Source organism: Electrona antarctica, assembly GCF_951216825.1.
Source record: "Electrona antarctica genome assembly, chromosome: 24".
Classification (NCBI taxonomy): domain Eukaryota; kingdom Metazoa; phylum Chordata; class Actinopteri; order Myctophiformes; family Myctophidae; genus Electrona; species Electrona antarctica.
In genome coordinates this window covers 20,020,757-20,034,787 of record NC_136803.1, presented here as the reverse complement: position 1 = coordinate 20,034,787, position 14,031 = coordinate 20,020,757, and the positions used below count along the sequence as shown (strand labels likewise).

The following is a 14,031-nucleotide window of genomic DNA, read 5'->3' as shown; positions in this document are numbered from 1 at the left end:
TAGCATTCTGCTCGTCTCTATCCAGCTTACACTTACTGTGTCCCATTTGCCTGCCTGGGTGTGCACGTGCATGCGTGCATGTCTGTCTGTGCATCTTTCCGTACAACCTACAGTTTATTCCTCGGCCCTGGTCCTGTCTCTCAGCCAGCAGATGACCAGTGATCGTATCAACCTCTACGAAAGCCCCAATGTAACTTTGTGGTGAGTCAAGTCAAATCGAATGATCAAGTCAAAATGTCCTTTTAACTGGTGAGTTTTGTTGATACAATTGTTACAATTTAGGCATTTATCAGACGCTCTTAATCCAGAGCGATTTATAGTAAGCAAGAACAACAACCATGTGTTCCATAGGACGCACTTATAACATTTCTTTGTATGTGTTATTGATTCTGATGTTAGAATCGCTGTCTGTCAGTTTTCTTCGTCGGGTGGCTGGCATCTCCCTTAGAGATAGGGTGAGAAGTTGCAGTCATGCGACAGAGACTCGGAGTAGAGTCGCTGCTTCTTCGCCTGGAAAGGAGCCAGCTTAGGTGGTTCGGCCATCTTGTTTAGGATGCCTCTTGGGCGTCTCCCTATAGGGAGGTCCTCGAGGCACGTCCCCCCAGGAGGAAGTCACTAATGTTGCTCTGGAGAGGGAAGCCTGGATCGCTCTGGTGGAGCTGTTGCCCCCGCGACCCGACTACGGATAAGCGTTTGAAGATGGATGGATGTGTTGATTTCGTCGACTAAAACTAAGACGAAAAATGTTCGGCGACTACCTTTTTCCACTGACGAAAACTAAATGGAAACTAAATAATAAGACTAAATATAATGAAAATTTCATCAAAAAACTAGACTAAAATGTTAGGAAGGGACTAGTGGACAAGAGATCCAATATAAGTCCTTTTACAATTAGCTGCACGCTGAGAATAGCCGATCTACAAGCTCACAACGTGTCGTGGGCTTGTAGATCAGCTATTTTCAGCAAGTGTAAAAAACGGCATCAAGGCCCGCCAAAATACATTTTGTTCGACTAATTCAACTGTAGATTTAGTCGACTAAAAATCTTATGACGACTAAAACTAGACTAACACTAAAACATTCCAGGTGACTAAAACTAAATGAAAACTATTCAAGAGAATATGACTTAAAACTAAAAACAACACTGGAAGGATGGGATGGATGGATTCTGGTGTTATCTCCGAACAGCTTTTGAAGCCGTTTTGACTGAATGTGCTCTCCCTGTCTGTCTCAGGCCTCAAGGCTCCGAGCACCACTTCCTTCACCCCTGGCTGACGGTCAACCTGGTGGTGGCGCTGTTGGTCGGCCTCGCCTGGATCCTCATCGCCACCCGGCCTGACATTGACCACACTGAGAGTGAGAGACGTGCACACACACACACACACACACACACACACACACACACACACACACACACACACACACACCCCTTTTCCTAATTGTAAGCCTATCTCAAAGTCTTAACCATAAAACCATAGAACAACCATTTCTCTCTCACTTGTCTGTTTCTCAACGCACATGCACATGCACGCACGCACGCACGCACGCACGCACGCACGCACGCACGCACGCACGCACGCACGCACGCACGCACGCACACACACACACACACACACACACACACACACACACACACACACACCCCTTTTCCTAATTGTAAGCCTATCTCAAAGTCTAAACCATAGAACAACCATTTCTCTCTCACTTGTCTGTTTCTCAACGCACGCACGCACACACGCACGCACGCACGCGCGCACACACACTTTGCAAAAAAACAAACGAAAGTAGCATTCACGTCTGTTGTGTTTTTCAGGGTACCTCATGGAGATGGAGATTAAACCACCTGAATTAGAGGACAAAAATGAAATGACTGCATGAGACAAAGAAAATACGCAATTACACATTTCACACACCTTTGTACTATTTAGCATCTTTTTTTGGCAGTACATTAGTTTTGTATTTTAATCTTTAATCTGTTGTATATAATGTTCACCTTTTGAAATATAAGATTTTATCCAACTGCAGTGATGACTGTGCTTCGTTCTTATATTCTATTGAGCTCAACAGTGAGATTTCGGAATTAACCCATTTTGGGGCGGGAACCCCTTTTGGTGTTTTAAGCATTGTTATACTTTAGCTATTGAAAAATAGCAGATCTACAGGCTCATAGCTACGAGCTTGTAGGTCTGCTATTTTTGGAGAAAAAAAATTAACTCAAATCTTTGCTTCTGGGGGTGGGGTGGGGGGGGGGGGGGGGGAATCCCTGGAACAACATATTTTCAGATGGGGGTCGGCGGCCAAATTCATATAATTTTTTGGGTGCTTGACATGAAAAACCTTGAGAACCACTGACATAGAAACATTGTGGGTTTTTCAGAATCGTCGAAATTTAAACGTTCCATTTCTGTCCTCTGTAGAGAGGATTTCATTATTTATCAGCCAATCCAATGTAGACTTACCACTAGGTAGCATCCTGGTTGTAAAATGACGATATGCTCCCGTATAGAAGCCAGGCGTCTGTATGCAATCACTATTTAAAAAATACTGGTGTAAGTTCTTACAGAGAAATACTCTACTACAAAGCCTAAAGAGAAATAAGAATACTGCAGTCAGGATACTGTGTGGGGTCAGTTTTTGCATCTCCATTTTCTCTCTGTTAGTCCAAGGGATTTATAACTTTGTTTTGGACTTAATTTAATTGTCTAACTATGTCTATATATATATGTATATACACGCGCGCACACACACTTGGTAACATTTTTTTTGTAATAACTTAAGTTTAATTGAATTATATCCATCCATCCATCTTTTATCCAGAGTCAGGTTGCAGAGGTAACAGTTATGGGAGAGGATCCTAGATGCAATCTTCTAACTATAATTGATTAATTGCCTATAGTTAAATCTGTTAAAATGTAGTTACTAATTTGGTCAGGCTAGGGGGGTCCTTAGTCCCCACTTTGAAAACCAATGTGTTAGGGCCTAAACTGATTACTGATGTTATTTTCAGCAAAAAGGTTTGGTGTCATCATTTTTCGACCGCGGTCGAGATCGTGGATTTCACAACATCACGCCAGACTTCCCGGTCCTTCATTGCCACCCCCAGTTCCTGCTTACTGATGCCTGTGTCCCTAGGGGAACGACAGTTTTCTACCTCTGGTCTGCTTTGAGGCAGGACTCCAGAGAAGAAGGGAAGATATAACCTCATTGTCAGCTCTGTAGCAGTGGCCGGCAAACTGTTCTTCAGGATCGGACTAGTGAAGAAACACAGGGAACTGCAAAGACAATCTCAAACACAAAGGTTTGTGCACTGCAGCACACTTCTATTATAAAACGTCCACTGTTCGTCTCTCTCTGCTGTTTGTTGTTTGTTTCATGTTCTCATCCACTCTCTCTGAGATGAATTAATTTGGTCTACTCTACTCCCAGTGTTGCCATATTTTGTGGGAGAAATAAGCAACCAGGTCTATGAAAACAAGCCCAAAACAAGCAACTGTTACTGCACTATATGTTATTGTCTCCACCAGGCCGAAGGCATGGGGAGAGAGTATGTTTTGCACGTCCGTCCGTCCGTCCGTGTGTGTGTCCGTCCGTCCGTCCTTCCGTCTGTGAACAGCTAATCTCCGGCACCATTAATCCGGTCGATGCCACATTTTGCACTCACTCCCTGGATGAACCTCTGCCCCAAAATTTCCAGAACGGCCTGTTATAGCGCCACCAGGAGGCCGCTTTGTGCAAAACAAGTTTTTGGACAGTACACCTACAGATTTTGTCCAAACATCACGCAAATTGGTACACAGTCTCTCTAGAGCCATTCAACGAAAGGGTCTTTCAGATTTCTCAGACTCCATCCTGATTGGCTAAGATTGGCTTCCAAAGTTCGCAGGAGTGCTCAGTTTCAAACAAAATGCTGCAAATCATGAACACATCGTGTGATTTCCGTGAAATTGTGCACGCACATTCCCACTAGGACGAGGAAGAAATGCCAAATGAACATTTTCAACTCGGCCTCATGGTGGCGCTATAACTGGCCGAAAAGAGTTTTTACCTCTAACTGCACGGATCTGTGGATAACTTTGTATGCCAACTCCCTAGAGGCCAAGGAAAAACCTTTGCCTGGAATTTTTCACATCTGCTCTTTTTAGCGCCACCAGGAGGCCGACATATGTAAAACACATTTTCTAATATTACTCCTTCAGATTTTATCCAAATTTCACGCAAATCGGTACACATGCTCTTCATAGTCATGTGATCAAGACGGGTTTGTTTAATTTCTCATAATCCACCCTCATTGGCTACGATTGGCTTCTAAACTTTTCAGGAGTAGCCCGCTTTGTACAAATCGCCACAACTACTGAATGCAGCGTCCGATTGTGGTGAAACTGTGCATGCATATTCCCACTAGGCTTTGGAAGAAATGCCACTTTTCGAATCAGCCTCATGGTGGCGCTACAACAGGCCAAGCCGCGGCACACACACACACACACACGTTTATATTGCTCCTAAACATTTTGCCAAACATTACACACACACTCCTATACTCCTGGTGGAGAGTAGACCTGTGCCCAGAAGGGCACTTTTTCTAGTTATTTATCAGATCTACAAGCCCAGTGCTTGTAGATATTGATATTTTCAACAAAACAAATATTGGAAAAAAGTGACATGTGGAATGTTTTTGGACAATTTTCGTCTTACACAAACATTCTATTTACATTGACAATGGATGAATTTACGTCATATGTAGACGAGCACATCGGCTACATTTGTCCTTGTCCTTTGACAATGAAGGGATGATATACGATAAGAGTGCCCCTCACTTCACAAAGGTGTGATTTTTAATTGTTACAGCCTACTGCTGCACAGGGTTTTGGCATTATTACATCAGTCAACCCTTGCTGCAGTGCACACTGATATAGGAGAAATAACATGGGAAATAAATAGAATATGATTGACCGCACAGTGCACACTGATTCATCAGAAACAGCCTGTGCAAATGAAATGCAATTAAACCAAAACAAATGATTACATTTCTGTAAAATTGCATCTCGATACACCATGGCAGTGTTTTGTATAGAGATGGGGGTACCTTTATTGTAATACAACATTTTTGTTTAACCATCCGCCTTTAATTTAATTTAAAAGACCATCAATGCTGTAAAGCAATTTTACTCACTAGTATGGAAACAAGTAATTTTGCATTCACTGTATGTATGGAACAAAGTCCGTTTTTTATTTTTTGTATTTTAATAAAAGAAAGTCCTACACCTTAAAATAGGGAAGTGTGCATCACATTTGTTATAACAATGTCTCCAACTACAGTACACATGCACATTAAAGAAAAGTGAAAAAAAAAATTGAATAAGTAAAAGACAACATGGCACAGCTACTGTTCATGCCAGAACTCAAATATGAATTATAATCATGTTAACAATTGTTTTGATTTTTATTCTTGTGGCAGACATCAGATGAGTTTTTTGATTGATTGATTGAAATATTTATTAACAGTTTGCAGAATTACAGTACAATTCAAGCACAACTCAATACAAAGACTGTTAATTGAGTGGACAACCCAATAAAGCATTACACTTGTTTACAAGAGGGTCCACCTTGTTCAATTCATCAAAAATGAGTCAAACAATTTCAGTTGTAGAACCTTGATGGGCCACCCGAGTTACCTCCATTGGGCCTTTTGAGTTGACCTGGGCCTCCATTGGGCCTTTTGAGAAACCACAAATACTCAGGGAAGACATTTCAATATTTTAACCACACCTGGGGGTCTATTAAACTTAGTAATGCTAACTCCATAGACACATTCAAAACACAAAACGTACAGAAATCACAGCACAACACAAGCAGTGACATCATCGTTTCTCAAAAGCTCCGTTTCGCATGACTAAACAGATCCACTGATCCGGATATTTTCGAAAATGTTCACTTATTTATCCGTTTCCAAAAACCTCCGTTTGAGTGGCCGAAAACGCGTTTGAGTGTGGCTGAAAGGCCCAAACGCACACAAAAAAATTGCGTTTAGCAAAAGATCCATATTCGTGTAGCCTGGGCCTAAATGTAAGGTTGCAAATATGCTTATCGGTGTTGTGAGGATGAGGGGGTACCTGGAAAAAGATCTTCTCCCCAAGGGGTACCTGGGCCAAAAAAGTTTGGGAACCCCTGATCTAGCTGATCTTGAGGCCTAAAAAAAACTATCAACTATCAACTAGTACCAACAAGGTCAACTAGTGGATTTACTAGTAGACTAGTTGAATAGTCGACTAGTTGCTTAAAGCCCTACTGCTTCGGCAGTACTTTTCTTTTCTCCAGTGTGGACAAGCTGGTGTGTCTTCAGGACAGCTGCCGTTCTGAAACTCTTGTCACAATGTTTACACTGGAAAGGTCTGTCTCCAGTGTGGACACGCTGGTGTCTCTTAAAGCCACCTGAGAGACTGAAACTCTTGTCACACTGTTTACAGTGGAAAGGTTTTTCTCCAGTGTGGACAAACTGGTGTGTCTTCAGTTTATCTGACCTACTGAAACTCTTGTCACACTGTTTACAGTGGAAAGGTTTGTCTCCTGTGTGGATACGCTGGTGTGTCTTCAGGACAGCTGCCGTTCTGAAACTCTTGTCACAATGTTTACACTGGAAAGGTCTGTCTCCAGTGTGGACAAACTGGTGTGTCTTAAAGTCACCTAACCTACTGAAACTCTTGTCACAATGTTTACACTGGAAAGGTCTGTCTCCAGTGTGGACACGCTGGTGTCTCTTAAAGTCACCTGAGAGACTGTAACTCTTGTCACAATGTTTACAGTGGAATGGTTTTTCTCCAGTGTGGACAAACTGGTGTGTCTTCAGGACAGCTGCCGTTCTGAAACTCTTGTCACAATGTTTACACTGGAAAGGTCTGTCTCCAGTGTGGACACGCTGGTGTATCTTAAAGTCACCTAACCTACTGAAACTCTTGTCACAATGTTTACACTGGAAAGGTTTGTCTCCAGTGTGGAGATGCTGGTGTGCCGTCAGGCTATCTGACCTACTGAAACTCTTGTCACAATGTTTACACTGGAAAGGTTTGTCTCCAGTGTGGACACGCTGGTGTGACGTCAGATTACCTAACAAACTGAAACTCTTGTCACAATGTTTACACTGGAAGGGTTTGTCTCCAGTGTGGAGCTGCTGGTGTGACGTCAGATTACCTAACCTACTGAAACTCTTGTCACAATGTTTACACTGGAAAGGTCTGTATCCAGTGTGGACACGCTGGTGTCTCTTAAAGTCACCTGAGGGACTGTAACTCTTGTCACAATGTTTACAGTGGAATGGTTTTCTCCAGTGTGGACAAACTGGTGTGTCTTCAGGACAGCTGCCGTTCTGAAACTCTTGTCACAATGTTTACACTGGAAAGGTCTGTCTCCAGTGTGGACACGCTGGTGTCTCTTAAAGTTACCTAACAAACTGAAACTCTTGTCACAATGTTTACACTGGAAGGGTTTGTCTCCAGTGTGGAGATGCTGGTGTGACGTCAGATTACCTAACCGACTGAAACTCTTGTCACAATGTTTACACTGGAAAGGTTTGTCTCCAGTGTGGACACGCTGGTGTGACGTCAGATTACCTAACCGACTGAAACTCTTGTCACAATGTTTACACTGGAAGGGTTTGTCTCCAGTGTGGAGATGCTGGTGTGACGTCAGATGACCTAACTGACTGAAACTCTTGTCACAATGTTTACACTGGAAAGGTTTGTCTCCAGTGTGGACACGCTGGTGTCTCTTAAAGTCACCTAACCTACTGAAACTCTTGTCACAATGTTTACACTGGAAAGGTTTGTCTCCAGTGTGGAGATGCTGGTGTGCCGTCAGGCTATCTGACCTACTGAAACTCTTGTCACACTGTTTACAGTGGAAAGGTTTTTCTCCAGTGTGGACAAACTGGTGTGTCTTCAGGACAGCTGCCGTTCTGAAACTCTTGTCACAATGTTTACACTGGAAAGGTCTGTCTCCAGTGTGGACACGCTGGTGTCTCTTAAAGTCACCTGAGAGACTGTAACTCTTGTCACAATGTTTACACTGGAAAGGTTTGTCTCTAGTGTGGACACGCTGGTGTGACGTCAGATTACCTAACAAACTGAAACTCTTGTCACAATGTTTACACTGGAAAGGTTTGTCTCCAGTGTGGACACGCTGGTGTCTCTTAAAGTCACCTAACCTACTGAAACTCTTGTCACAATGTTTACACTGGAAAGGTTTGTCTCCAGTGTGGAGATGCTGGTGTGCCGTCAGGCTATCTGACCTACTGAAACTCTTGTTACACATTTTACACTGGAAAGGTCTTTCTACAGTGTCGACAGACTCGGCACCTCCACTTGTCTCCCCCCAATCACCACTGTCATCAGTGACTTCAGTGTCAGATTCGAGTTCAACTTCAGAGCAGTGTGAAGAGATGTCTTCATCAACTTCACCTTTCACTGCTAGTAATGTCAACATTGACCCATCAGGTTCCTCTGGTCTTTGAAGTAGTTCCTCCTGTTCTTCTTTAAGCTCCTCCTGCTCCTCTTTAATGTGTGGAGGCTCTGGTTCCTCCTGGAGCAGACTGGGGATCCTCTCCTGTCCAGGAGAAACTTCCTCTTTGCACACAACCATGTGCAGAATGTTGAGTTGTGGGAGGTCTTCAGGTTCCTCCTGTTTAATTGAAATGTCTTCAGGTTCCTGTTTAATAGAAATGTCTTCAGTTTCCTCCTGTTTAATAGAAATGTCTTCAGGTTCCTCCTGTTTAATAGAAATGTCTTCAGGTTCCTCCTGTTTAATAGAAATGTCTTCAGGTTCCTGTTTAATAGAGATGTCTTCAGGTTCCTCCTGTTTAATATAAATGTCTTCAGGTTCCTGTTTAATAGAGATGTCTTCAGGTTCCTCCTGTTTAATAGAGATGTCTTCAGGTTCCTCCTGTTTAATAGAAACATCCCTGGCTGAGTCTGGAGAGTTCATCTTCACCTGCAGTCTGGGCTCCACACTGGTTGAGGTATGGCTGGTCTTCAGGTTGGTCTGGCTAGGAGCTACAGGTGACATAAAAAAGTATTTTTGTAAAAAACAAAAATTGGTTTTATGAGCTCAATTGTACCCAAAAGATAATCACACCCGTGTGAACTGAGTGGTGTAAGGTCTTATATAGCCTGATCAGCTGTGGTCTGACGTAATGGCTGACGTAATGAAATCACACCCGGGTGAACTGGGTGACCGTAGCAACCATGCTAATTTTTTGAGCACAGACAGACAGACAGACAGACAGACACGTAAACTAACAAAGCCAGTCGTAGGAGTGGTTTACACCACTCAAAAAACCTGAACTACAGAACATTCAGTAGATGTTCTGTGGTCTGGTGTTTTCTGGCTCAAACAAGTGCTCTGATCTTCCTGCTGTTTATGATGTCACAACCTGCAAATTCCATATATGTCAATGGGATTTGCCAGCAGATGTCACTGTTTTTATTGTTTTGCCTGTTTTCATTGCAGCTCAAAATGCTTCCAAACCCCAGAGAAAACGTCAGACCACAGAAAATCCACTGAATGTTCACAGTTCAGGTTTTTTTTGGGGTGTAATTGAGGTCATAAAACTAGCAGGGGGCGGACTTGTAAAGATTTGGTTTTTGGGGACTAGTTTCTGAATTTTGGTGTGGTGTTAGGTAGGCTATGCCACCCCATTCGACTGGTATCATGTATTGAATCGGCGAAATCATCCGTTATCAGCACGTTTGAATGGTGCCAAAATGTCCATACTGGCATCCTCACTGTTCAGTATGTCATTATCTGCGATTGTAGCATTGTCATTATCACTGATGTCCTGACGGTGTCTGGTGGCCATGAGCTACGTGAGGCACCGCCGAGCGAGGCGCTAGCCGAGGGAGTCGCCGTGCCGAGTGTTGCGAAGGCCACCAGACCCGACTCAGCGCCGTCCGAGTTACGTCCTGATAGGCAGAGAATAGTATATATTAGTAGCTCCTAGTTCCATGCACCGACAATAGTTGGAAATGACACGTCCACCTGGGGAAACCTTGACCAGGCTATGTGGTGAGGATGCCAGTATGGACATTTTGGCACCATTCAAACGTGCTGATAACGGATTTCGCCGTCGCAATGCAGAGATAACGTGGCTGGCTATGCCTAATTCTAAATGACGGAGCAGATGCGCAAAGACCCGCCCGGCAGCACTGTTTAATGCAATTTAAAAGTATTTTTTGTTGAATTACTTATGACAAAGTTGTAAAAGTCAAAAGTAGGTCTACCCATAACTTGCACAAATAAATTGCATTAAACAGTGCTGTCGGGCGGGTCTTTGCGCAACCACTCCGTCATTTTGATACATGCGTTAGGTATGGGTATAAGGTTTTCAAAAAGCTGTGCAAACGCGTTGGGTGCGCCCCCTAGTGGTCTGTTTGCACAGACTCAAATATTAGATACGTATAGGTATCGTTGAAAACCAAAATAATTGATAAAAGCAGTGTTGTAAATAGGTTTTCAATGTAATGAGTCCTGGGATGCAGGGATGGTCTTTTAGATGAGTCTCAGGGACATTTTATGAGTCCCACTTCAACGACGCTAGGAGTCATGTTTTGCCATTTTTACAAATTGCAGCATTTAACTCCCATTTCATTTTATATGGTTATAATGTGTTTATATTCATGTAGAAAACAGAAGAAGAAATGATATTATAACTAAAGCTAGCAAAATAAACTAGAATAAAAAAGTACAGTAGTACCGTAGTGCATCCCGTGGTCGTGGATGCAGAGGTTCTTGTTTTATTGCGTCCCTTAACTATAAACTGTGTTTTGGGATGCAAAATGCACCCTATTTTAATCTCTGTAAAAGAGATTTTTCAATGGATTCTGTTACTATTGGGTGTGCTAAATAACATACTAAAAGTTTGTGAACAACGAACAACCAGAAAGGCATAGTTTTCAAGATGGCGTCCACGGTGGCTAAAATGTAAATGTAAAAAATCATAACAATGATGCACTTTGTAACTACTTTTTGAATTGAATTTTGCATGGTGTTAGGTATGGGCATAAGGTTTTCAAAAACCATTGCAAACTAATTTGGCTCGCCCCCTAGTGGTCGGTTTGCAATGAAAGGATTCTGTTACCATTGGGTGTGCTAAATAACATACTAACATTTTACGGAAAACAAACAACTTGAAAGGGATCGTTTTCAAGGTGGCGTTCACGATGGCTGCCGCAAGCTTAAAGGGGACGAGCCAAATTAGTTTTTTTATTATATTTATTATAAATTAGAAAACCTTATGACCATAACTAATACCATGCCAAAATTCAAAGAGCAGTTACCAAGTGCATAATTGTTATAATTTTTTACATTAATCACAGTTTATATGCATTTTAGCTCCCGGCAGTGTCACGTAAAAAATCATAACAATTATGCACTTGGTGAATTTTGGCATGCTGTTAGGTATGGTCATAAGGATTTAAAAAAACATTGCAAACTTATTTTGCTCGCCCCCTAGTGGTCGGTTTGCAATGAAACCATAGGCATTTTAAGCTCCCGACAGCTCCATCGTGGACGTATCCCAAGAGGAGAATTAGCAAGAGAGGCCAACTTTCCTTATTTCCTGTATCTGCGTGAGGTGGGCGGTAACATTATTAGGAGACAGGAAGAATGTTGGAGTCTATTCATTCCCAATGGGAGAGTGAACGTGAACACAGCTTATGAACCATTCCTTAACTCCATGGTCACTGAACTAAATACTGGACCAAATCATCACAAGGCACACAATATTTAAAAGATATTCATAGTAAAATGGCTTCTTTTAGCGAGACAAATCAGGAGAAAATCGACTGTGTTAATGACATTTCTTTATCCCAGCAACAAACTCTCGCGAGATTTGAGATGAGTCCGGAAGCCTCTCTCTGTCCATCTGCAATTTCACGGACAACACATAGGGGGCTCTGACCCCATATTTAAGATGATAATATGTGAATATTATAATGTGAAATGAATGGACATATTTAAAACGATTAGAAATTATCCTTATGTGCCCAAATTAGAGCTGGCATACTTGGTCTGCATATTGAGACAGGCAGATATGTAGGCACGGTTGAGGAGGATAGATTATGTAGTCTGTGTGATCTAAAGGAAATTGTTATTGTCCATTCTACAGCTCTATTAGGGAGAGACTTTTTAATGAGATAGATCCAAATCATGAATTTATATGGTTGGAGGACTTCGAGAAACTAAAACGACTATTTCAAAAGTACACCTTGTCAGTTGTTTTCAATGTACTTTGTTAAATGACTTGTGTTAAATTACAGTGTGGTTGTCTTCTTCTTCTATTGGGTATCATGGCGGTCGGCAAACCTAAATGGTGCATTACCGCCACCTACTAGACTGAGTGTGGAAACAGTGTTGTTGTCAGGGGGGGAGGGTGGAGGTCGGGGAGAAGCAAACCACGCCTACTATATTTAGGAGACCATTTGTAGGCTTTGTGTACCATTTCGCCTCTAGTGGCTCCAATGAAGTTGGCCCATCTTCATACATAAACCATCTTTGACGTATCCAAGACTACTAGGGCGCGCCCAATGCGTTTTTGCACAGCTTTTTGAAAACCCATACCTAACACCACACCAAAATTCAGAAACTAGTCACCAAAAGCCAAAGTCCGCCCCGTGCTAAAAGAAAAAGGAATGAAAAATGAATGTGAGAAACCAAACCTTTAATGTGGTATTTCAGTCCACTCACTGCCTTCTCAATCTCATTCCACGTTGCCAGAGGAACTTTGAGTGAAGCCCTGGTTGCTCAAAGCTCTATCTGGGTTGTCCTCTTTGTGTCTTCAGGTTGAAAAGGACAGACTGTCCCTCCAAACGGCGACCAACTGGTTCGGTTCACGTTAAACTTTCTATTCACTTGTATAGACGGACTGTACTTGAGGCTAGCTTAGCATTATCTCACAAAGCAAACAGTCTTTTTTGATCCTGCTGTTTTCACAACTTTACGCAGACTGTCGTGCAAAGACAATCTCAGACACAAAGTTACAGAAAGGTTTGTGCACTGCAGCACACGTCTATTATAAAACGTCCTCTGTTCGTCTCTCCTCTCCCGTTTGTTTCATTGTTCTCATCCACTCTCTCTGAGATGAATTCATTTGGTCTACTCCCAGTGTTGCCATATTTTGTGGGAGAAATAAGCAACCAGGACTATGAAAACAAGCCCAAAACAAGCAACTGCACTATTTCCAGCAACGACTCGTCATAGATCTGTTTTTATTTTTCAGATCTACAAGCCCAGTGCTTGTAGATCTGATATTTTCAACAAAACAAATATAGGAAAAAAGTGACAAATGTGGAATGTTTTTGAACAATTTGTCCTACACAAACATTAAATTCCCATTGACAATGGAGAATTTACGTCATATGTAGACGAGCACCGCATCAGCTCTTACCTTTTTACCTATCCACTTCGTGCCTTATTGTGGCACAAAAACATCGACTACATTTGTCCTTGTCCTTTGACAATGAAGGGATGATAGCGCCCCTCACTTCACAAAGGTGTGATTTTTAATTGTTACAGCCTACTGCTGCACAAAGTTTTGGCATTATTACATCAGTCAACCTTGTCTTGCTGCAGTGCACACTGATATAGGAGAAATAACATGGGAAATAAATAGAATATGATTGACCGCACAGTGCACACTGATTCATCAGAAATGAAATGCAATTAAACCAAAACAAATGATTACATTTCTGTAAAATTGCATCTCGATATATCTTCATACACCGTGGCAGTGTTTTGTATAGAGATGGGGGTACCTTTATTGTAATTTAACACCTTTAACTTTAATCATTTTTGTTTAACCATCCGCCTTTAATAAAGACCATCAATGCTGTAAAGCAATTTTACTCACTAGTATGGAAACAAGTCATTTTGCATTCACTGTATGGAACAAAGTCAGTTTTTTATTTTTTGTATTTTAATAAAAGAAAGTCTTGGGAAAAGGGTTTTATAGGCCTACACCTTACAATTATTCCAAATAGGGAAGTG

The 14,031-nt window shown here is 42.0% G+C and overlaps 1 protein-coding gene across 1 annotated transcript in view; it reads right to left on the bottom strand.

Moving 5' to 3' along the window:
* LOC306917433 (uncharacterized protein) overlaps positions 1-14,031 on the bottom strand; it is a 50,866-nt gene that overhangs the window by 23,873 nt on the left and 12,962 nt on the right. The gene's annotated exons all lie outside the window — the stretch shown is intronic.